The 25,207-nt window shown below is 42.5% G+C and overlaps 1 protein-coding gene across 3 annotated transcripts in view; it reads left to right on the top strand.

Moving 5' to 3' along the window:
* The first annotated feature begins 4,506 nt into the window (after window positions 1–4,506).
* The window catches only part of C4H4orf19 (chromosome 4 C4orf19 homolog), an 83,885-nt gene continuing 63,184 nt past the window's right edge, over window positions 4,507–25,207 (top strand). For 2 of the 3 annotated variants that reach the window (XM_060148373.1, XM_060148376.1), the window contains exon 1: window positions 4,507–4,620. The gene's annotated coding sequence lies outside the window, so the exon portion shown is untranslated. The remainder of the gene's footprint in view (window positions 4,621–25,207) is intronic. The other variant, XM_060148375.1, reaches the window with a different exon arrangement.

Below are 25,207 nucleotides of genomic sequence, written 5' to 3'. Positions count from 1 at the left end.
ATGGGAGAAAAAAGAGAGTGACATCTTAATTGTTAACGCTAACGCAAGAAACAAAGTGATTTAACCCACCGGGAATCCAAGCCAACTGTATGTCAATTTGGAAGGCGGCTTGACAGGTAAGCATACAGAGATGTGATTCCAATATAAACGCCCACTCCCTAGTGAAAGACTTTTTTTTCAGTATACTCCTCCTGGTCTAGCTACCAGCCAGGTAGGTGGTAGCCCAGAGAAGGCTCAGCCCACATACAGACCACGTGGAGTTGACTGAGTCAATGCTTTTTTTTTTAGCTCTTCGGAGGCAACACATTCTTATTCCTGTCATTATCAGTTGGACCTCCATGCTACACATTTCTAAGAAATAAATGTCTAGATGGATTAAATGTAGTGTGTGAATGTTCTATGTAACAGCCAACAGAGTTTAACAAGTGACTTGAATGATTTTTCCTAACTTGTTTGCAACTGATAGCTCATATTGAATGTTTTTATGTAAACTTTGTATTGTTGGGAAGAACTACCCAATCAGAGATCTATATTTTCATAAATGTTACATTTAGTTAAATTTTATTACAGAGTTGTTACACTAGAAAATTATTGCCGTCTTCAAAAAATGTACAGTCTTGTGTAGGTATTGTTTGTATGAATAAAAGATAAACTACTTAGATCTGTGTGGTGTTTGTTTTTCTCCCCCAACTTTGGCAGATGTAGTTAGAGGTCTTCAGTAATAATAGCAATAATAATAATAATTGTTCATGCTTACTGAGTGCTTACTGTACACGAGCTTTGCATGTGCTAAGCCATGTAATCTTCACAACAGCCAGGTGAGGTATGTACTGTTAATACTCCAAACGTACAGAAGAAGAAACCTAAAAACAGAGGTCCAGAGGGAATCGCTGAACAGGATTTCAATACACCATCAATTTTTTTTTTGTTGTTAACTTCTCAAAGCACATAAAAATAAAGCATTGAGTATCCAGCAGGAACTTACTGCTAATGACCTAGAAGATATTTTCTAATTTAAAGATGAGAGGCCAGGCTAGGCTCTGAAGATCACTGGAGGTCTTTGCAAACTCCCAGGATTTTCAGGTATAACCGTAACTGCAATAGTTGCAGTATTCATCCAACAAATATTTACTTCGGCATACAATTTGCCAGGAATACAAAGATTAATAAATAGTTTATACCTTCTAGGACTTCAGTCTTAATAGGAAAACAGGAAACAAGTTCTATGTGTAGTACATGGAGTTTGGTTCTCAGAGAAAATGTACAGGAGTGGATCATTATTATTTGCATAAAAGCATTTCATATACATGGAGTTTGTTGTTTAATTAAATATCTTCCTTCCTAGGGTCAAGAACACAACAAACACTGTGCTTGCTATGTCTAAGTCATTATGCTATGCCTAGGATGATTTAAAAATTAGTCACGCACAACCCCTGCCCTCCAGGATCCTATCATCTAAGGGAGGCGCAACTAAATTGGATGTAAGACAGACTGTGATTTAAAAAAAAGTTGTTAGCCAAAACAACAAAAAGTGAAAAGTGAAAGCCAGGTACTGAGGATACACTGCAGAGGAGCAACTAACTCTAACTGGGAATCAAAAAGGATGGCAAGAGGAGGTGACAGAGAGCAGTGGCTTGAAGGATAAGTAGGACTTAGCTGTCAGAATGTCAGAAAGACATTTCAGGTGGAGGAAGCTGCGTGAGCAAAAACAGGGAGCGTCAGAGTATACTTAGATGACTTCAAATGCTATGTGGGGATTTTAAACTTTATTCGGTAGCCAATAGGGAATCATGAAAAAGTTTTTGAGAAGGGGAATGGCCTAGTTGAAATGGTATTTTTTAAAATGACTGGGGCAGTAATATGTCAGATGAATTAGAGATGAAAGAGACCATAAGCTGGGAGACCAGTAAAGAGACTATTGCAAAGACCTGAGATAGAAAGTATAAGAACTCGATCTTAGGGCAGTGGCAGTAAAATTGCTAAGAAGAGTGATTTCAGGATGTCACTGATAGAGGTGGGTGATGAAAGAGAATGAAAACTCTAATTCCAGTTCCAACTGAAATTGAGTGGAGAGTAGAGTTACAAATGTAAAAGGAATAGGTTAGGAGATGAAAATGAGGGAAATAATAAAGTTGGACCCAGAGAGTTTAAAGGTTAAGACATCCACACAGGCAACTGGTAATACACGATCCATTCAATGAAGAAACCTGAGCTAAAGATAAAGAATCCAACCAGTAATCTCTTTCTCAAAAGTCTAAAATGCCTAATATGGAACTCGTTTGGTTGTAATGTAAGCCAATACCATAACCTTTTTTAAAGTTTGTCTCTTCTTTTCTTTAGAACTATATCGACAAATTTAGAACTATACTGACAAATCCACTCAAACAAATTAGCTTTCTTAGCTTCCATAACTCATCAGCGGAGAACAATTTATATGCCAATGAAAACATAAACACACCTAAAAACCTAAGTGAATCGTGGTGTTTCATTCCCACACGCATGACGCAGGGCCTCTCACTGTTGTTGCCTCTCCCGTTGCCGAGCACAGGCTCCGGACACGCAGGCTCAGCGGCCATGGCTCACGGGCCCAGCCACTCCGCGGCATGTGGGATCTTCCCCGCCCGGGGCACGAAGCCGCTTCCCCTGCATCGGCAGGCGGACTCTCAACCACTGCGCCACCAGGGAAGCCCTTCCTTATTTTTTATGAGGGTCCCCTCTGAGCTCCATTTGGCATTCCATGTGAGCTGCATGAAATACAGATTACACTTTGTACAGACACATCAAAGGGTTCAGTTTCAGTGTATCAACATGACAAATTATGTAAAACTGGTAATTTGAGGTTACCAATAATACCACCACCTGTGGCTTTATAGAATCCCAGCCTTTAGTAGATGAGGGTAACTTAGCCAGCTGCATGAGCAGATTCAGGGTGGTGGTGCATCATTTTGTTCAAACACAGATTACTGGGGCTTCCCTGGTGGCACAATGGTTGGGAGTCCGCCGGCCGATGCAGGGGGCACGGGTTCGTGCCCCGGTCCGGGAAGATCCCACATGCCGTGGAGCGGCTGGGCCCTTGAGCCATGGCCGCTGGACCTGCGCGTCCGGAGCCCCTGCTCCGCAACGGGAGAGGCCACAGCAGTGGAAGGCCCGCGTACCGAAAAACAAACAAACAAAAAAACTTCACCCTCCCTGATTCCACTATCTTTGAATCCGTATGTCTGGGGTGGAATCCAAGAATCTGCGTTTTTACTAAATTCTCCCTGATGATGCTGATTCTACCAGTCTGGGAAACACACTTTAAAACCCAAGATAAATACCAACTGGTCAAAATAACCAACTGATAAACTTACCAGTGGACATTTCTAAAGCATGGGCTAGAAGTTGGACAAGAGGGTCCTTTACTGTGACAAAGAGTTTTATCAGACAGTGATGTAAAACAGCACACAACGTCCCCCGTAAATCTATCGTTTTAAAGCATGCAGCTACTACACAAGCGGAAGGATTCAAAAAACGAGTTTTCCCCCATAAAGCGTGACAAATGTTGTCGTGTAAATGGCGCTGGAATCACTAGAGTGGACACATTAAGAACTAAGGGCAGTGTGTCCATCTTTAAACAGTATTCTGCCCTGTTGCTTCTGCAGCATCCTGTTTTATCCTGACTCTCCCTGAATGAATGAAGGGGAAAGGGAGAAGAGGGCAAGCCAGGTGGCGCCGTAGCTTAACACATTTTCCTGCCAAGCCCAACACTGACGCACTTTGGAGCACAGGTGAAAACAATCTCCAACCCTTTAGTACTATTTTAGAGTAAAGCAACTCACCTTAAGTGCATGGATTGCCACAAGCACGGGCGTGGAGCTCAGGAGGGTAGACGGGGTGGGCAGCCGAGGTTCCAACACCCCAGGAACAGAGAGGGAAGGTGAGGGGCGGGGGAGCATGACTTCGTTGAACTCCCACCGCGGTCTTGAGGGTGCAGGCGAGGCTGTGCAACTTCCCCGGGAATTCTCATTCTAGTAGCGTCTGCGCTCTTTCCCAGACCATCTATCCCATAAAGGCAGGCGACAGTGCACACACCAGGTGTAGGCGGCTAATGCCAGCACGGGGCGGGGGTGGGGGAGGGAACGGGAACAAAACCACAAGTTCACGGGGGGAACGGGAGACAGATTTGCCAGGGAGTGCATTTATGTATCTCCCCCCACTTACGTCCCAAATCTTAGGAAGCTCCCTTCTCCCTGCAGCACGACGCCCAAATAGGCACCAAAAAGTTTCCCTGCGCGGGCAGAGGCTGGCATGCAGCCTGGGTGTCGGTGATCAGAGGCCGAGCTCCGGGGTTTTCTGTTTGGGTGCGCCCCGCAGGCCAGCCCGGGCTCGGGGGCGTCGGCGGGGGCGCTCCGGAGGCCCAGGCGCGGCGCGGGCAGCTCAGGTAAAGGGTTACGCGGACCCGGGAGGCTCGCCCGCCGGCCGGGCCACGTGACGCGCCGGCCCAATGAGTGCGCCGGGGCGGCCGTTGCGGGCGCGGCGGATCTCCGCGGCGTTGAGCCGCTGGAGTTTCCCGGCGCGGCCGCCCGAGGCCGGCGAAGCCATGGGCGCCGCGACCCCGCCGCCGCCGCCGCCCGGCCCCAGGTAGGGACGTCTCCAGCCCCGCGCGCCGGGCCCCGCCGCGGGCAGCACAGGCGCTTGACTCCCGCGGAACTCGGGTTTTGCGGCATGGTTTCCCCCACTTCTCTCACGGGGCATTTTTATTTATTTCCTTTGCCGTGGGAAAAGAAAAAAAAGTGGCGTATGGGGAGGTGAGGCAGTTCTTAGTTTGCTTGCTTCGGGAAAGTCAGGCCATTCAACAAAGGCTCTGAAAGAGGCGAAATCCAGAATGGGGTGAGGTGGGGGGGACTTTTACAAACTCCCCCAAACTAAAGACCAAGACAGTTTGCAAAGCTTGGCATCTACCTGATGTGTGAAACACTCTTGTTTTTAAATATCTTATTAATGAACTTTCAATAGTGCCTGAGAACTTGAACTGGGAAAACTGCAAAAGATTTCCCCCTTATTTCTAAGTACCCCCTCCTTCCCCCATTTTTAAGCATGTGAATGTTTTTAAGTAAAACGGAAATGGAAGGTGACAGGCGCTGTCTCTTTGAAATGTCCTTGGGTCCCAGGATTTGCCCCCTTTGGGGCGCTGACGATGAGTAGGGATTGAGGGGAGGCGCCAGTACTAGGAAGCAGCACGTGTTGAAGGAGGGTCCCAGGTGCAGCCGGTTAAATGGTCAGACACTGTTGGCTGAATATTTGATAATTAGGCAAGTATCTCCCAGGTCGATTACTTGGGTCTCAGTGACCTTGGCAGTCCAGATGAGGTGAGATTTTCACAAACCACCACTGACCAAATTTTCCAGTGACAGAGACAAAAATCAATGTTTTGTTTTGTTTTTCCTCAAGCACTGTAATTCACCTTAGAAACAAAACAAAAACTCCCTTTAGTAATTTAGTACATGTTGTGTTCCATTGCAGTATAGATGTTTGCCCAGTGAATTTAGAGGAAGTCAGTGTTCCATGAGGTGGTTCAAAGCATTAAAGAATAGGGTGTTTATTTTCTTCCTGTCACCGCGAGAGAGAATTACTGATGGCAGTTCTCACCATGGCTTGTAGGTGGTTGTAAACACGCTATTTTGGAAACACTTGAGAGTTGAATGAGAAAGATGGGGAAAGTGATTGCTGGTTTTAAAGACAATAGGTTCTATATTTGCCACTTATTCTCACACTGAATCCTCCAGTTAACACTATTTTAAGAAGGAGACATGTTAAAGTCTTCTAAGGCTGAGCACCCAGGTCTGTAGAACGTCCGAACAGTCATGAGGCAGATCACTGAAACAATAACCAAGCTCTGAAGGTAAAGTAGAGTTCTGGGGTTATTTGTATTTCTCTAATGTGTGAAGAGTCAGTTATAGGAAGCTGCCTTGATCACAGAGGCCAAATGGAGCAGACACTGATACAAGAAGGCAAGGTTTGGCTTCTTTCTCTTCTTTGCTCTCGTGTCCCTTCTGATCCTGTTCTTTGATTCAGTAAGCATGTGATAAGCTCCTATCTCATGGCATCTGTTCCCCGGGCCTGGTTATCAGAGGTTCTCAAGATTTAGATATGTAATGACATCTGAAGATCAAGGTGGCCAGTCTTAGCTATGTTCTAAGAGCTTTTGCATATCTGGAATTTAAAACAAAACAATGACTTGCATGTCAACTAAACATGTTCCTTAGCCTAGAATGGAGCAATCCCCCCTGACTTTCCACCTAGTCCCTGTCTGAGCCTGGCAACATAACCAGGCTAAGCCCTGGCCAGAATCCAGCGTCAGCCCAAGGGCAGAGCAGGTAATGCCCTCCTTGCTCTGGGAACAGCCCTACCCTTGGTGCCGTGAGAGCCCATTGACTGTGCTTCCAGGAATGGACTCCAGTTTCCAAATAATTGAATACCAGCCTCTTGGTAGCTGGGTTTCCTCTACCTGGACTGTTTCAAATTCCCCTAGTTCCACAATTTTTTCAATAACCCAGAACCTTGGGATCTTTTAGGCTCTTGGTAAAATAGTACCTAGCTCCTGCCCTTTTTTTTTTCTTTCTTTCTTTTTTTGGGACATTAGATTGATTATTGGTTGCAGATAGACTTACTAGATATCTAGAAAAGAGGAGTTGATAGGCTCATCCTAGGGGAGAGGATAGACCTGAGCCCTCACCCATCTGCAGGTCAGCCAGGTCACCCCATTATAGCCTTCCTTAGTCTAGTTATCACCTGAATGCTATGTAAGAAAATGAAATGAAAATGAAGTGTTTTATCTACTCTCACCCTTTTCACCTGAGAATATCATGGTCCCACAGAGATTGGAATCTTCAAAAGGACCATAGATCACCAAAATGACCCTATCCTAAAGCATGCTTATAACACACCCATCAGGTGAATATGTATCCTCAAGCAGAGACTTAAAAAAACTCAAAATACTGACTCAGTGTCATCAAGCATCTTAGAAAAGACTCTCCTGAGCTGCAGTAAATATCAATAGTATTAACATAAGGCAAGAGGAATATCATCTCTCCGATTTTACCGCTAGCAGTGAACTCTGTTCTATTCCGGGTACCATTGGCTTTCTAAAATTAAGTGGAACCCTGACCTAGCCAGGGTTTGTAGACATTTGGTCAGGTGCTAGGGACACAGTCCTTGCCTTTGGGGGTCTTACAGTCCTCAGAGAAGACATTGGAGGATTTTAAGCAGAGCAGATCTGCATTTTAGAAAGTTCACTCTGGCTGCAGTGAGAAGAATGAAATGCGGAAGATACAAGCAAGGCCGCTGCTAAGAAAATCCCCACTAGAGGGGAGAGAGAGGTGAATTGATTCAAAAGATACTTAGGCAAAGGTATTTAAGATACTTACTCAAAGAAAATATTAGGTGACTCAACTCTCTGAAAAGTTGACCTGTCATTTCAAAATATGTGTGTTCCAGGTAGATAACCAGAAGCCACGTTTCGTTACAAGGCTGTCCCTACTGACTGTAGCTACTCTCGGGCCCCACGTAATTTGTTTCTATCACAGAAAAAAGTTTTTGATAAAGAATGAGGCTGGGGCTTCCCTGGTGGCACAGTGGTTGAGAGTCCGCCTGCCGATGCAGGGGACGCAGGTTCGTGCCCTGGTCCGGGAAGATCCCACGTGCCGCGGAGCGGCTGGGCCCATGAGCCATGGCCGCTGAGCCTGCGCGTCCAGAGCCTCTGCACCGCAACGGGAGAGGCCACAACAGTGAGAGGCCCGCGTACCGCAAAAAACAAAAAAAAAGAATGAGGCTGTTTTTTTATTCACACTTTCAACAACTTGGTGCTTCTTTATGCAGACTTAACTATATATATCTGAAGGCAAAGTTAAGATAAACTGTTGCCCTCAGATTGTACACACATTCTCTGATTTAGCTTAATTCCTCCCAGGAATAAAAACACCCTGACTTTTGATTGTGTAACAGTAATGGAAGTGGGCAGTGGAACAGTCTTTTTTTTTTTTCTAAGTTGGCCACAGTATGGCCTGCTGTATGTCACAGGGAAGACTGTATCGTATTTGCAGAGGGCACTGTTAGAGCATGTACTAGTGGTGTGTGAGAGGCACCAAATGCCCGTGAGAGAAGAAAAGCCACTCTAGTCACTGCCACGTGTATAGCTTTTTAATACAAATGTATTTGAATGTATTTGCAACTTACTTGTTTATTAGTTCCAGGGTCAATCACTGCATGAGAATTTTGAAACTTTTTAAATTTTGGTGTTAAATCTTTCTCCCCCCATTTGATAACTATATATCTTGGGTCATTAATGTGCAATAAATGCAGATTTGATTTGTACTTTATGGCTGTAAAACAGTGTCCTCCTTGTTTAGTGATCACACTGTGCAACCTCAGTCCTGCAGAATATTTATTGCAACTTAGAAATGAATAAAAGCAGTCTACCTGCACATGCAAAGAATTAAGAGCCACATAACTTCGATTCTGGCTAGAACTTACATGGCATTATTCATCTTTTGATTCCTAATGAGCTTGGCTATCTGGGTTCCTGGTCCGCAGCAAGGAGGTCCACCTTCTAGATTCAGAGCATGGCTGTTAGAATACGTGTGATACGTAGTCACAACCAACTGCTGAGCAGTGAAGGCAGTACAGGGAGGGGTGTCTGTGATTACATCCTAAATCTATGAGAAAAGAAAAGTTGGGTTCAGAACTATCTGTTAACAAGGAAATAAGTATTGCCTTTTGGAAAAATGGATCCTCAGTCCTTTTTAGAGCTAGAAAAAACCTTAAAAGTCATTTAGTCTGACCACCTTAATTTACAGATAAGGAAACGGAGACTCAAAGAGGTTAAATGATGTTTCCAAGGTCATATGGCTGCCAACTGGAAAAGCTACTGGGACCAGAATCTATGAATCCCAATTTCCAGTTCAGCCATCTTCCTACTACTGACCAAAAAGTAGAAATTTTAATGGTATGGAAAATTCATTATCTGTTGCTGTTGTACCTTTTTCTCAGAATATTGTAATAGCCACTATTTATGGAGAAATTACTTACATATACACAGTGTCAGTTATCTATTGCTGTATAACAAACCACTCCATAACATAATGGCTTAAAACAACCACCATTTATTTAGTTTATGACTTTGTGCATCAGCAGTCTGGACCTGGTGAATCTACTGGTCTTGTCCAGGCTCCCTTATGTGTCTCTGGTCACCAAGGTGACTCTGCCTCTGGGTGTTGGCTGACTGTTGGCTGAGTCCTCTGGGGAGCAGCTGGGCCTCATGCTTCCCATCACTGGGCAGACTGCCCTGGGCCTGGGCACATGTTGGCTCAGCATGGTTGTGAACAGGAGCATGGGAGCAAGGCTCCTTGAGGCCTAGACTGCAATGGACACAAGTTGCTTCTCCTCCAATCTACTTATGAAGAAACAGACTCTACCTTTTGATGGGTGGAAGTGCAGAGCCTTTAGAGAATGGTATGGATTCAGGGAGGGGTGGAGAATTGTGGCCGTTTTTGCAATCTGCTGCATTGGCCAAGCACTTTATAGAACTTAACTAATTCTCATAACAACGCAAGAGATGAAGGCAGAATTTTACAGGTGAAGTAATTGAAACTCAGGCGTGTTAGTTCACATGAGGCAGGGGAATAGCTGGTGAGCAGTGGAACCAGCATTGGAACTCAGATCTGATCCAGGACTTCCCTGGTGGTGCAGTGGTTAAGAACCCCCCGGCCAATGCAGGGGACACGGGTTAGAGCCCTGGTCTGGGAGGATCCCACATGCCGCGGAACAGCTAAGCCCACGCACCACAACTAAGCTTGAGCCTGCGCTCGAGAGCCCGCGAGCCACAACTACTGAGCCCACGTGCCACAACTACTGAAGCCCGCGCAGCTAGAGCCAGTGCTCCGCAACAAGAGAAGCCATGGCAATGAGAAGCCCGCACACCGCATCGAAGAGTAGCTCCCACTCGCCACAACTAGAGAAAGCCTGCCCCCAGCAGCAAAGACCCATCACAGACAAAAATAAATAAATAATTTATAAAACTATATTAAAAAAAATGATCAGATCCAAAGCCCGTGTCTGTAACCATGATGCAGCTCTGCCTCTGTGCCTCTCTGTGTGATGCTGCAGGGGAGGATGGTATTATTAAAGTATCATAAGCTCAGAGTTTCATATGAACAAAATTAACTTTAAGAATCCTTTTTCTTGATTTATGTGCTAAAAGAAATCAAGCCAGTTAAGATTCAGAGTAAAGAGAAACTGGATTATCAGAGAAGCATAGTAGGGGACAAGGTGATGAGCTTAGGGGAGCCAAGGGAAAGACAGATTTGAAAAGGATAGCATCTATTTATAGTCAAAAGATCCTCCTATCACTTACATAAAATGGGTAATAGCCCCACTACACAGATGAAGATATTTGCCTGATAAAGATTGCATTCCAACCCATGTCTGTATGTCTCCAAAAAATTACCCCCTCCCCATTTTTTTCCCACTGAGCCAATAGGTTTTGCTACTCCAAGCGGGGTCCATGGGCCAGCAGCATGGTGGTCACCTGGGAGCTGGTTAGAATTGCAGTCTTGCCCCCACTTCGGATCTACTGAATCAGAATCTGCATTGTAACAAGATCCTCAGATGATTCATAAGCACAGTGAAGTCTGAGGAGCACTGCATTAAAGGGACCATGCGGGAAATGATTTGTAATAAGATGGGCTGGTGGAAGGGCATTGTAGGCAGAGAGAACAGCACGAGCAAAGGACCTGAGGCTGGAGTCTGTGGGCAGGTAAAGGAATTCCTGGACTAGAGGAGGGGGCATGTTTTTGGAGTAGAAGGAAATAGGGTGAGACTGATGGAATCACTGTGGATCCTGAGGAAGTCTGCTTTTAGGAAGGCTGATCAGGCAGCACTGAGGATGGCCTGGAGAGCCTGGAGGCAGTGAACCCAGTTGTGAGGCATGCCGAGGGGAGGGCTCAGACTGAGACAGGGATGGCGGAAATAGAGAAGAAAGGTCCAGTCTGGGAGACGTTTCAAAGCACATCCCACAGGGCTTGTTGCCAAATTGGATTCTAAGGAAAGAAAGAGAGGAAGTGAAGATGGTTCTAGACTGCCAAGTTCTGAATTGTGCTTCCCAAACTTCAGGTTGCGGCATTATCTTTGCATTCTTTTCTACGGAAAAAGAAGATACTTTTTGGTGGTAATGGTGGTTTGGGGGTTTTGTTTGTTTTCAGGCAGCTTTCCCCATTCCTTTGAATTGTGGCAGTTTTTCGCCTTTTACTAAGAGGCAGTTCACATGTTAAAGTTCCAAATCAGCGTGCCCATGTAAATTTCATATAAATACATACATATATATATATATATATACACACACACACACACACACACACAGAGTGAGAGAATTTTTTGGCAGGCAATTAATTATAATGAAACAGTTCTTCATATAATTCTTCAGTTTATTCAACCTTCCCAAACTGTCCTGTGACATTTATATAGGTAGAATTATTTTGGCCCTTTCACAGTTAAAGATAGTGAGATTTAGCAATGTCACACAGCCAAGGTTTGAACCGAAGTCTACTAACTCCAAGCCCAGTCTTCTATCCGCTGAAGCATTTCTGCAGGTTTTATATTTGGTCTTTGGAGGCAATTAGTCAGTCTGATCAGTTTTAAGTTTTGTTTTTTTTTTTTTAATTTTATTTAGTTTTTATACAGCAGGTTCTTATTAAGTTTGGGTTTATTTTTTCCCCCATATACACTGTGTCAAGCTCAGGAAGATGCTTGAAAGTTTATATTGTGACTTTGAAGTAACTGTTTCATGGAAACTTGAAAATGCCTCATAAAAACTGATTTCCTCCCCCGCCTGATTTTCTTATTTCATTGAATCCCTGTGTTGATTCTAATAGCAACAAACCACACTTTAGAGTTCAAAAGATATGAATTATTTTGCTGCCTTTTCCTTTTATTTTTTTGAGTGATAAAAAGATTTTAATATTTTTCTAAATAAATTTTTAAGCCTGTTTCTTAAGCAACTAACCTGGAGCTTTTAAAATAATCTGTAGATTATAGAATCCCGACTTGGAAGGGGGCTTCACTGAGCCAAACACCTCATTTTATAAATTAAAAAACAGAGGTCTGGAGAGAGAAGGGGGCTTGTTCAAAGATACCCCACAAGTCAGAGGCAAAACTAGGGCTGGAAGCCTTGTTTCTAACCCCCAGTCCTCTACTCTTTGACTAAACTACTTCAAAGCAATTCCTTTCCCTATTGTTGTGTTTGCCAGCCTCTAATGGGCAGTGTGGGGAAGTTGGGAGAGCTCAAAGTCAAGATGACCTGGGTTTGAGTCCTGGTTTGCTAGCTATGTAGAATGGAACAAAATGCATTTACTGCTACCGTCATTTCTAAAGAGAATTGTAAAACGGAGTTAATTGACTATACAGTCGAGATTTAGTTTACAAAGTACAGTTTCTCTGCATTCTCTTTTAAACTTGATGGGACAGTTTTATGATCCTCACTGGGATTTGGTTTTGATGAAGGAAGCCAAGTGTTCTAGGAGTGGATATGATAACGAGCTTCGGAGAGACACTGCAACCCAGGCGGAGGTCCAGCTCCAGAAGACCGCAGATGGAGGCCTGATCCCTCCTCCACAAAATGAGTTCAGTCTCTATTACTGATGCAATGCTTTCTCTTTTCAAAGCTAAAAGACAAGTGTTTCCTGGTGCTGAAGCACAGGCGAAATTGTGACTCTGGGGAGGGATCCCAAAAACAGAGGAGTGTGTGGAAGAGTCACAGCCCACTAGTGTGGAGAGAGCTAGAGGGTTGTTTTTGTAACACCCTGCCTACAGTCAAAGGTTTAATGGGGCAAAAGGAGTGTGACCTGTATGTAATCAAAAATAAAAACAAAAAGCTAAAGTAGCTTTAGAGAAAACAAAATTACTGAAATTACAGCCCTGGACTGGCGATAGTTCTGTACGAGTTAATTAGACAAAGAAAAAGCAAAACAAGCAAACAAACGAAATCTCCAGAATTTGCCACCCCAGCACCTTGCAGGGCTCCACTGGCAGATGTGACTGGGTGAGACACAGAACTCGTCAGAATCATCTTCTCAGTCACAGATGACTGTGTCCTATGCATGTTTGGTCCCATTACATGTCTTTACTCACTCTGTTTGCAGGTGCTTACCATCTGTTTAGTCTGTGGGAGCTCTTAAAAGAAACCAAGGGTGGTGGTGTACTTTCTTCCATCACTAAACCAGCCGGTCAACGGTGCTTCTCGAGTGAGTCTTCAGGAAGAAAAACGTGACCTCTTTGGAGTCAGGCCTGGCTCTCCCAGAAGAGATGGGAATGAGGGCTAGACTCCCAACAGCTTTGAGTCCTGACTCTGCTGCCATTTGTTACGGGACGTCAGATATTTCCCGAAACCTCCCTGGGTTTCAGCTTCTTAAAGCTTCTTTCAGCTTCTGTAAAGCTGCATGCGTCTGCACTTAGTAAATGCTTAATAAATCTGATTCTCAGCCTCCGTAGCCTTCAGTTTTCTCGAACGTAAAATGAGAGGTTTGGACCAGAGCAGCACTGTGGGGTACAGGATGCAAGGAAGGGTCGGGGTAGGGGAGGTGTGCAATCAGCGCATTTCTCCTCCCAGCTCACCTCATCTTTACCTTGGATAAAAGCCACACGAAATACAACAGGAAACTTCAAAATTAAACACATGGGATGTCCCTGGAATTTCTAACTAGATATATAACTTTCCTTACTATAAAATGGTCTCCTTAAATATCTGTCCAAGGGTAGTTATAAATCCTCCCCGGACCTCAGACATGTAAAGAAGTTTGGGCTGAAATGTATTCCATGTTTGTGTTAGTGGGAAGTAGGGAGGATGCCAAGGACTTGACGTGTGGAAACAAAGTAAAAATGGAGTTCTTTGAGAAAGCAGAACTTATTTGCATAGCAAAATAATGCTGCTCTTAAGTGTTGAGATGAAAGGAAGCTATGAAATATGCAGAAGTGAGTGATGAGGAAGTGGGCTCTTGTCTGGTCCTGCTGTCCATGAAGGGTTTTCAACAGAACTAAGTTGGTGTGTATAGTATTTAAAAGAAAGGGTCGGGCTTCCCTGGTGGCGCAGTGGTTGAGAGTCCGCCTGCCGATGCGGGAGACACGGGTTCGTGCCCCGGTCCGGGAAGATCCCACGTGCCGCGGAGCGGCTGGACCCGTGAGCCATGGCCGCTGAGCCTGCGCGTCCGGAGCCTGTGCTCCATCCGCAACGGGAGAGGCCACAACAGTGAGGGGCCCGCGTACCGCAAAAAAATAAAAGAAAGGGTCATTGCTTCACCTTTGTATATTATAATATTCTTCATCCTTCACTTTGTGAGTTGGATTGGATTGTGGTTGGATTTTTAAAAAAATATTGTAGAGCGTTTTCATCATGGAAGGCCCACCCCACTTAGTGAACCTAGTGCCATAAAGAGCTTTTTTTTTTTTAATACTGATGCTGTGGAGACTAAAATCTAAATGCTGTCTATTGAACAAATGTCCACAGAGGCTGCGCCAGGCGGTGGGGACACAAAGGTGATTCATACAGGCCTGGACACAGTCCCCGTAGGGCTCAGTGCAGTAAGTATGCGGACGTATCACCCTCCATTCCCATAGGGACCGCAGGGAGGGACACCCCGGCACTGTGGTGGGTGGGATGTGAGTGTGACCTGGCCTGAGAGGCAGGAAGGGCCGTCCCGCCCAGCTGCAAAGGCTGAGAGAGATCTGACTGAGCAAAGGGGGTCATCGGGTGGGAAGGCACAGCACGCACTCACAGGTCTCGGGGTGGCCGTGTTCTGGGAGGTGTCCTGAGCATGACGAGTACCAGGAGAGGTGGCAGAAGGTATATCGTGTGGGGTCTTGTAAGCTACGTGCTATAATCCGACCTCAGCCAATCTGATCCTTCTTACTGATGTAGGATTTTTTGGGGGGATGTTGAAACCTCCAGTATTTAGAGGTGGCTGAGGGTACAGGTCTCCTTCCCCACAGCCTCACACTTGGTCCCAAAGCTGATCTCAGGCCCAATCTAGCCTCACATTGTAACATTGATTAGTAAGCAGGAATCGAAATAATTGTGCAGCCTGTTTTGTAAGCTTGGTGAAGTCCCCTGTTGTGTTCTTTTCATTTCTCCAAGTAGATCTTTCATGGAAAGTTCATTAGAGGCAAATGGGTCACTCCTTTTTTTTTTTTTTTTTTACTGTATTCATTTTTTTTTTCACACTGTATTTTATTTTTACAAGAGATAAATAAACTGACACCACGCATTGTAAATGGATGGGGACACTCCTCTTGAGGCAGGGTTCAGCTAACCTAAGGGTGTAATTGAGCAACAAGAACTAGACAAGGCATTTTTCACAAACATGTCCCAGGAACCGCTGGGAAGGGCACAGTTACTGCATCACCACCGTGTACCATTTGGTGCAAGAGTGGGGTGCCTCGACGCTGTTTCTAGCTAATCCACACATCCTACACAAAACTGATTTTACCAAGGAAAAATAACTTCTAACATTTATTTGCTAATTAATCAAGTCCTTTTTGTTGATTGGAGGTAAGAAAGCTAACATACCTATAGAGACCACCTCTGGATTATAGCCTTCTGATAACATTCTTACTAACCATCTCTGAAGTGTGTATTCCTGACTGGGATAACTAATTTAATCTACATCCTAGAGTGCAGATGAAAAACACACTCATAAATTCCAGACTGTCTATGCATTATAGACAATAGAACCATTATGAGGCAGTGGTCTTTATCTGGGGAACAGAGAGAGGCTATTGAAGGTCATAAACTGGGAAATAAGATTTGCATCTCTGGCTGCAAGTTGGGAAACTGGAAGGAAGACATGGGGAGAGAGGAGACCAAGTAAGGGGCTGTTGCGTTAGATGTTGTTGAATCTCCACTTGAATAAGGTGGAGGTAATTCAACAGAGAGAAGTGGCTGGGTTCCTGAGATATTAGGTGAAATCACCAGGACCTGGTGGTGGATTGGAAGTGGGAAGTGAGGGAGGAGGTGCCAAGATTGAATTTTGGGGCTGAGTATACAAAGGAATTTTGTTGAAGTGTTGTTTGTGATCAAAAAGAAAAACAGTGTATCTGTTGTCAGTATACACTGGTTAAATGAAGTACACTTTATAGATACAATGCAGTACTCTGCACTGATGAAAAAAGAAATGAGATATATATGTGACGACATGGTGGAAAGATATCCAGGATACAATCTTAATTTTTTTAATTTGTTAAAGGAACATGCATTTAGTGTTCCATTTTAATACAGTTAGTAGTGATTATAATTGGCACTTAACATGGCAGTAGTAACAATTATAATTAGCACTTATACTATCCAGAAGAAAAAATTCCTAGCAGTGGTTAGCTGTGCGGCAGAGATTACCAGGGCCATTTGCAATCTATACTGTGGATTTTTGCAACTGAGAAATCAGATTTTGCAGAAAATGAGCAAACCACCCTACTTCTGTCATGAAAACTCCTGATCATTCTATCCCAACATGATTACTCCCTCGTTTGAACACACAGTCCACAGTCATTCCAGAATGTTAGATTCAAAAAGGGCCTTAGAGGTCATTTAGTTTAGTGCCTCCATTTCACAGATGTGGAAATGGAGGCCCAGAGAGGTTAAGGGCTTAGCTGAAGTCATATAACCCTAAATTAGTCATAGGGCCAAGACTAGAACGCTGGGATTGTACCAACTCAGAGTCTGGAATTCTTTAGACTACAGCAAGGGAAGTCTCCTCTAGCAAGCGCTGTGTCTATGAATACCTTGGCTTTTATTGGACTGTCCAGTAAATAAATCTGTCTCCTGCCATAAACGATGCGCTCAGACTCGGAGAGTGTTCCACAGACTGTAAAACACTCATTAAAGCACTCAATGGACTGTTTAGACTTCAGATCCTAGAGGCGGGACTAAAATTAGGGCAGGAGAAAGACTCCCACACTGGCGCTCAACACAGAGCAAGCTGCCCGCCCGACCCCATCTCCCCCCTGCCCCACCCAGAGTAAGAATAGGCTCCCCGCTGCAATGCCTAATTGGTTATGCTGGGGAAATGGACTTTGGATTTAAGTAAGGGTCAACAATACACCGATATCCTGAACTTCCTGAAGGAAATGGTATGGTTCCTGAAGGATACTTTTCATTTGTTGATGAAGTTGTGATGATTTCTCACAGCTGTCTTCAGAATGCTCACTTCCTACAACTCTCATAGCCCCTTTTCACAGAGTGTGTTTTGGGGACTGTCTCTTATCTTAGAGGAACTCATCCCGATTTGGGGCCCAAGAGGAATGTTTCAGGTTGTTCACTCTTACATGGTGGTGGCCCAAAGAACTGAACACTTGCAGATGGCAGTTCACGGACAGAAAGGAGAATAGAGGTCTACCTTGTCCTTAGACCTGGAGTTACCCAGGGGCAATTAGGGAGCCACGTGCCCCAGTCTGTTCAGGGCTATTTGGCTTTCCCACCTTTGGTACCCGGTTCTTTTCTCTTTCTCCCCGAAGCTAATCAGAATACTTTTGTTTATACTGAACTACACTTGGCGTCTGACGTTCATCACCTAAATGGGTCGCTATCTTTCGGAAACTCTTCTGCTCCCGTTTTGCAAATTTGGTGAGCTTGTTTCCATTGTTTTATTGCTTTATTTCAACTCAGTATTTTCCATATCTTAAACGTTGACATTTTTCAAGTTACCATCTGTTTTAGTTTTTTAGACTCTACACACACACACGTTTATATAGAGCTTAGTTTTAAACTCTTTCAAATCACTTTTTCTTTCTCCTATTGCTAGTCTTGTGTGGGTTCACAATGCTTTAAGTATTTAAGGTATCCATATGATGCATTTGTACATTTCATCTTAAAATTGGGGAAAAGGAAAAATTGTTAAGAGTCACAACTGTGATGTACCTTTAAATTGTGTTAAGCAAGTTAGTATTTTGATGTAATGAAAGTAAGGATAAATTTAAAGTACTAATAATTATTTCCCCTTGGTCAACTATATGTCTGCCTTTCAGTAAGCTCACATTTTCCTTTTCACAAGTGCAGAAATTTAGCTTCCTGAATACTAGGAATACATGTAAAGGCTGAGAGTATAGGCAAGGGGAGAATGTATAACCTTCCACAGACCTCCACTGCAAATAGAACAGGAAGGAATGTGAGTGAACTCAACAGATCTTAAGAGTCAGAAAATTCCAAGATGACAGGATAGCTGAGCCCTCGAGGGGTTATTAGCAATACATAACCCAACCGTGGACTGTGTGTGTGCCTTCAGAAATATCTGGAAAAAGTTACATTTCTCATTGTTCCACTATGGTCAGTCCAAGCCATCATCTATCTGCCAGTAATTTTGGTATGAGATACAGTTAACCGAATCTTCTAGTAAAATGCAAAACACTTTGGATGAACACAGGATAGACTATTTGAAATCAGTCTTCCCTGAAAACTCAAGAATTCGTATTCCCCTTAACTTGCCCAAATAACCATGATAAAGCATTTTTATGCCACGTTCCCCATAACTTGCCCAAATGACTATGACAAAGTATTTTTATGCCAACACTGTGACACTGTGTATGCCTAAACATTGAAACATTTTAATTATTAACAGGGATAATAGCCTCTTTGGGAAATTAAAAGTTCCATGAAAGAATTAGAGTCTAAGGGTCTGTAGGTATAATTAAGGGCTAGACCACGTAGATTCGCTAATGTCTCTTAATATCTATAATCAACAAACATTTGAGTGCTTTCTATGTTTTTTTTTCTTTTGCTTTATAAAGGTTTGAAAGTAAAGAAATGTAAGACAAAAATTAACTACCTCACAATCAAAAGAGCAGAAATGTTTTCCTGCTAGAACTTCTCAGTTGCAACTGATTGTAAGGACTATTTATTCCTGATAAAAGTATAGAGGAAAGCCAAAGGAGAAAAGGATGCTGTGTCTTTAAATTTAGAGATATCTTATAATTGTCCTTGCAGTTTCTATTTTCATTTGTTTGCTTTGGGTGGGACATGGAAAAATATTTGCCTACTGTGTGGTGCTAATCTTCATGCATGTGTTCATGAATTTCCTGAGAAAGGTGGTAGGCAATTCATTGGTGATGACTTTTATTTTTAAATGTTTGCAAATGCATGAACTTCTGTCCTAAAAATCTGTAAGTTCAGGTTCATTTAGTATCATAAGAGAAGATGTCTCTGAGACACTCCAAAAGTGTGAAACTTTAGGAATTAAACACTGAGTTTTCTAGTTATATATTATCCCAGAAGCTACCTTAATTATGTGATCAGTATTTTCATCATAAATTGGTTATTAACAAAGTTCTGATGAACTCTAATAAATAACATTGTTTGGAAAATCTTAATTTACTTGTTAAAATAGTTTTTTGTTTTTTAATGTTTAGGTAGTATCTTTGGTTTCAGTGGCTCGGAGGCAAGCTATACTGTCGTTGTTGTTTTTCTTAAAGTAATGAAAATTCCAGTAGTGCAGAAATTCTTATTCAGTCAACAAATATGTATTGAGCATTTCCCATATGCCCGACCTACAGGGAAAATATAAATCAGCCTTCTTGCCACCCCACAGTGGACATTTTTTCACAAATGCAGAACTTTAATTTGCAAATAAAATTCTTGAATACTATACTCCTACACCATATACTTGGAATATAAATTCATTCATCATATTTATTGGACACTAACTCCATGCTAGGCTTTGAGCTGTGTGCTGACCAGGAAACAGACGCGAACAAATAGAGTCCCTGTCCCCATGTGGCTTATAATATCTGCTGGGAAAGAGGAACATTAAATAAGCATGTAAATAAAACTAGAATTTCAACTTGTTCCACTAGGTGCAACAAAGAAAAAGTAAAAGGGACGTAGAACAGCTTTTATGGGATCTGCTTTAGGGGAAGGGGGAGAGTCCAGGGAAGGTTTTCAGAGAAAGTGATGTGTGCAAAGCAGAAGAATGAGGGAAAGTTAGCCAGGGAAAGAGGTGGAAAAAACTGGCTGTGTATATTTTTCTAAAGGCGGAGGGAGGCATAAGCCAAGAAACCCAGTTTGTAGTCTGAGAGCCACCAAGTAACTGCTCTTGAGCATGTCTTAATCTCTGGTCTCATCTGCTTTACCTGAGAAGTCAGAGTTCAATAGAAACCTCTAGATTCCTTCTGTCACCTGTGATCCATGTGAATTGCTACCTTATTGGGAAGGCCTCTGTTGGCTCTGTTTGGGCCATTTCTGGAGCTGTCATCATCCCAGCCCAGATTCCTTCTGTTCCCGGGAACTGTGTGCTGAGTCCTTGCCAGGCTGGCTCAGGCTGGCCGAGTGGACCAGATTCAGGCAGTTCAGCTGGACTACCTCTACTTCCTGCCCTGCCTACGCCCACACCTATCTCCCTCTGTATCAATCCTTTCCTCATTCCCTCCATTCTCAGAGGATAAGGTGTTCCTTTTCCTGTTCAAGGTCAGCATTTTAATGGGGACTCCTTTCCTTTTAGACCAGTAGCCTGGCACACTGCCTCACCAGTTAATCCTGTCTCCATCCCAAATCTTCAAACTCTTAGCGCTCCAACCCTCCCCCACAAAAAGGAGTCAACTCTCTCCTCAGTAAACACACTCAAATCTTTTCTTTTATAATTAAAATACAGAACAAATGTCTGTTCCTTTGAGCGTTATTCTTCCACTTTTTAGCTATCCCTCCATCCCTCTGTCCCTCCCTCCCTCCCTCCCTCCCTCCCTCCCTCTCACTCTCTCTGGCTCTCTCTCTGTGTTTCCCTTATTAAAATACTAAGTAAAGTTAAAAGGTCTTAAAGAATTCTGGGTTGTTGCTGCCTTTAACTGCAATTCCCATTTCTCACTTCTAGCTCACTCCTCATATGTCTCTCTTTGTCGTCTATGCACATCATGACATGACAATTTCGCTGATGGAATTTGCATCTTAAATTTAAATGTATGACCATCAAATCTAATGGTCCTATTTCATCCCCTTACTTTATAAACTTCCCTGCTGCATTTCAAACTACTGTTATTGATGATGCCTTCCTTATGGGAATTCTCTCTTTTCTTTGACTTCTGTTATACTATTACATTTCTCCCCCTCTGGTTCTTCATCTATTTCTGTGACCTTTCCCTATTCATCTGCCACCTGTTACCAAGTCTGAAGGGGGGTGTTGATGCAGAATCCCTTTGCAGGTCCTCTGTACACCTGTGAGCGATGACTGTCATCAGGGAAGGGTGTACAGAGAATTCAGAATAGGATTAAACAGTGACTAGATTCACTGATTTGGGTGGGTTGGCAAGGCAGCCTGTGTGGGAGATGGAAGAATCAAAGAGGTCTTGAGAATTAGGTGACTAGTAATTGGAATCTTGGGGAGAGAAGTAAGAAGATGGTACCCATTGTCTGGTTTGGGTTCCATATTAAAACAAATTATTTCCTTACAAAACAATGTTTTAACCCTGGAAAGGTTTAGAATCAAGTACAAATGTGATGGACTAAATAAAACCCAAAGTATTTATATTTTTAGATAAGATTGTGGGAAAGTCTGTCTTTAATATTTTATTTTATTACTTTTTTAACATCTTTATTGGAGTACAATTGCTTTACAATGGTGTGTTAGTTTCTGCTTTATAACAAAGTGAATCAGCTGTAAATATACACATATCCCCATATCTCCTCCCTCTTGCGTCTCCCTCCCTCCTTCCCTCACTCCCTATCCCACCCCTCTAGGTGGTCACAAAACACGGAGCTGACCTCCCTGTGCTATGCGACTGTTTCCACTAGCTATCTGTTTTACATTTGGTAGTGTATATAAGTCCATGCCACTCTCACTTCGTCCCAGCTTACCCTTCCCCCTCCCCGTGTCCTGAAGTCCATTCTCTACGTCTGCGTCTTCATTCCTGTTCTGCCCCTAGGTTCTTCAGAACCTTTTTTTTTTTTTTTTAGATTCCATATATATGTGTTAGCATACGGTATTTTTCTTTTTCAGACTTACTTCACTCTATATGACAGACTCTAGATCCATCCACCTCACTACAAATAACTCAGTTTCGTTTCTTTTTATGGCTTAGTAATATTCCATTGTATATATGTGCCACATCTTCTTTATCCATTCATCTGTCGATGGACACTTAGGTTGCTTCCATGTCCTGGCGATTGTAAATAGAGCTGCAATGAACATTGTGGTACATGACTCTTTTTGAATTATTGTTTTCTCTGGGTATATGCCCAGTAGTGGGATTGCTGGGTCGTATGGTAGTTCTATTTTTAGTGTGTTAAGGAATGTCCATACTGTTCTCCACAGTGGCTGTATCAATTTACATTTCCACCAACAGTGGAAGAGGGTTCCCTTTTCTCCACACCCTCTCCAGCATTTATTGTTTCTAGATTTTTTGATGATGGCCATTCTGACTGGTGTGAGGTGATACCTCATTGTAGTTTTGATTTGCATTTCTCTAATGATTAGTGATGTTGAGCATCCTTTCATGTGTTTGTTGGCAATCTGTATATCTTCTTTGAAGAAATGTCTATTTAGGTCTTCTGCCCATTTTTGGATTGGGTTGTTTGTTTTTTTGATATTGAGCTGTATGAGCTGCTTGTAAATTTTGGAGATTAATCCTTTGTCAGTTGCTTCATTTGCAAATATTTTCTCCCATTCTGAGGGCTGTCTTTTCGTCTTGTTTATGGTTCCCTTTGCTGTGCTAAAGCTTTCAAGTTTCATGAGGTCCCATTCGTTTATTTTTATTTCCATTTCTCTAGGAGGTGGGTCAAAAGGATCTTGCTGTGACTTATGTCATAGAGTGTTCTGCCTATGTTTTCCTCTAAGAGTTTTATAGTGTCTGGCCTTACATTTAGGTCTTTAATGCATTTTGAGTTTATTTTTGTGGCTGGTGTTAGGGAGTGTTCTAATTTCATTCTTTTACATGTAGCTGTCCAGTTTTCCCAGCACCACTTATTGAAGAGGCTGTCTTTTCTCCATTGTATACTCTTGCCTCCTTTATCAAAAATAGGGTGACCATATGTGTTTGGGTTTATCTCTGGGCTTTCTATCCTGTTCCATTGATCTATATTTCTGTTTTTGTGCCAGTACCATACTGTCTTGATTACTGTAGCTTTGCAGTCTAGTCTGAAGTCAGGGAACCTGATTCCACCAGCTCCGTTTTGCTTTTTCAGGATTGCTTTGACTATTCAGGGTATTTTGTGTTTCCATACAAATTGTGAAATTTTTTGTTCTAGTTCTGTGAAAAATGCCAGTGGTAGTTTGATAGGGATTGCATTGAATCTGTAGATTGCTTTGGGTAGTATAGTGATTTTCATAATGTTGATTCTTCCAATCCAAGAACATGGTATATCTCTCCATCTGTTTGTATCATCTTTAATTTCTTTCATTAGTGTCTTATAGTTTTCTACATACAGGTTTTTGTCTCCTTAGGTAGCTTTATTCCTAGGTGTTTTATTCATTTTGTTGCAGTGGTAAATGGGAATGTTTCCTTAATTTCTCTTTCAGATTTTTTGTTGTTAGTGTATAGGAATGCAAGAGATTTCTGTTCATTGATTTTGTATCCTGCTACTTTACCAAAGTCATTGATTAGCTCTAGCAGTTTACTGGTAGCATCTTTAGGATTCTCTATATATAGTATCATGTCATCTGCAAACAGTGACAGTATTACTTCTTCTTTTCTGATTTGAGTTCCTTTTATTTCTTTTTCTTCTCTGATTGTTGGGGCTAAAACTTCCAAAACTATGTTGAATAATAGTGGCGAGAGTGGGCAACCTTGTCTTTTTCCTGATCTTAGTGGAAATGGTTTCAGTTTCTCACCATTGAAACGATGTTGGCTGTGGGTTTCTCATATATGGCCTTTATTATGGGGAGGTAAGTTCCCTCTATGCCTCCTTTCTGGAGGGTTTTTATCATAAATTGGTGTTGAATTTTGTCAAAAGCATTTTCTGCATCTATTGAGATGATCATATGGTTTTTCTCCTTCAATTTGTTAGTATGGTGTATCACGTTGATTGATTTGCATATATTGAAGAATCCTTGCATTCCTGGGATAAACCCCACTTGATCATGGTGTATGATCCTTTTAATGTGTTGTTGGATTCTGTTTGCTAGTATTTTGTTGAGGATTTTTGCATCTATGTTCATCAGTGACACTGGCCTGTAGTTTTCTTTCTTGGTGACAGCTTTGTCTGGTTGTGGTATCAGGGTGACAGTGGCCTCCTAGAATGAGTTTGGGAGTGTTCTTCCCTCTGCTATATTTTGGAAGAGTTTGAGAAGGATAGGTGTTAGCTCTTCTCTAAATGTTTGATAGAATTTGTCTGTGAAGCCATCCGGTCCTGGGCTTTTGTTTGTTGGAAGATTTTTAATCACAGTTTCAATTTCAGTGCTTATGATTGGTCTATTTATATTTTCTTTTTCTTCCTGGTTCTGTCTCGAAAGGTTGTGCTTTTCTAAGTATTTGTCCATTTCTTGCAGGTTGTCCATTTTACTGGCGTGTAGTTACTTGACTAATCTCTCATGATCCTCTGTGTTTCTGCAGTGTCAGTTGTTACTTCTCCGTTTTCATTTCTAATTCTATTGATTTGAGTCTTTTCCCTTTTTTTCTTGATGAGTCTGGCTACTGGTTTATCAATTTTGTTTATCTTCTCAAAGAACCAGCTTTTCGTTTTATTGATCTTTGCTCTTGTGTCCTTGATTTCTTTTTCATTTATTTCTGATTCCATTTTTATGATTTCTTTCCTTCTGCTAACTTTGGGTTTTTTTGTTCTTCTTTTTCTAATTGCTTTAGGTGTAAGTTTAGGTTGTTTATTTGAGATTTTTCTTGTTTCCTGAGGTAGGATTGTATTGCTGTAAACTTCCCTCTTAGAACTGCTTTTGCTGCACCCTATAGGTTTTGGGTCATTGTGTTTTCATTGTCATTTGTTTCTAGATATTTTTTTATTTCCTCTTTGATTTCTTCAGAGATCTCTTGGTTATTTAGTAATGTGTTCTTTAGCCTCCATTGTATTTGTATTTTTTACAGATTTTTTCCTGTAATTGATACCTAGTCTCATAGCATTGTGGTCAGAAAAGATACTTGATATGATTTTAGTTTTCTTAAATTTACCAGGGCTTGATTTGTGACCCAAGGTATGATCTATCCTGGAGAATGTTCCATGAGCACTTGAGAAGAAAATGTATTCTGTTGTTTTGGGATGGAA

The sequence above is a fragment of the Lagenorhynchus albirostris genome, chromosome 4 (assembly GCF_949774975.1).
Source record: "Lagenorhynchus albirostris chromosome 4, mLagAlb1.1, whole genome shotgun sequence".
Lineage (NCBI taxonomy): Eukaryota > Metazoa > Chordata > Mammalia > Artiodactyla > Delphinidae > Lagenorhynchus > Lagenorhynchus albirostris.
Note: the sequence above shows the minus strand (reverse complement) of the source record. Positions and strands in the feature narration are given on the sequence as shown.